Genomic DNA, 424 nt, shown 5'->3' with positions numbered 1-424 from the left:
GTGTGCCATGACGTGTAGCAGAGCACTGGAGTACTTCTGCTCCTGTGTCACTATCGTTTGAATATTTCAAAACATTAATAGAATTCCCTTCTACATAGCAAAATAAGAAGATGCACCTGAGTTTAGGAACACGTGTAGTTCTACGCCTGCTTACAGCTCACAAGCCTGATGCTGCACCGAGTATGTTTTCCTCTGAAAGACGAGCAAGACAAACGCAAACAAACAAAAGGTACGTCTGGATCACACCTTCCTTTAGAATTAAAACCACCGCAACTCTCTGGTTAGTCTTCTGGAAACATTCTTTAAAAACAAACAAAAAAATTCCCAAACCTGCGGTCTCTGCAGAGAGAACAGAAACCTCTCTGCACCCTTTTCAGCTCACGTAACCCTGTCTAGCAGCCATGGGCAGATGTCTCACAGAAAC

The sequence above is a fragment of the Opisthocomus hoazin genome, chromosome 26, assembly GCF_030867145.1.
Source record: "Opisthocomus hoazin isolate bOpiHoa1 chromosome 26, bOpiHoa1.hap1, whole genome shotgun sequence".
Taxonomy (NCBI): domain Eukaryota; kingdom Metazoa; phylum Chordata; class Aves; order Opisthocomiformes; family Opisthocomidae; genus Opisthocomus; species Opisthocomus hoazin.
Note: the sequence above shows the minus strand (reverse complement) of the source record.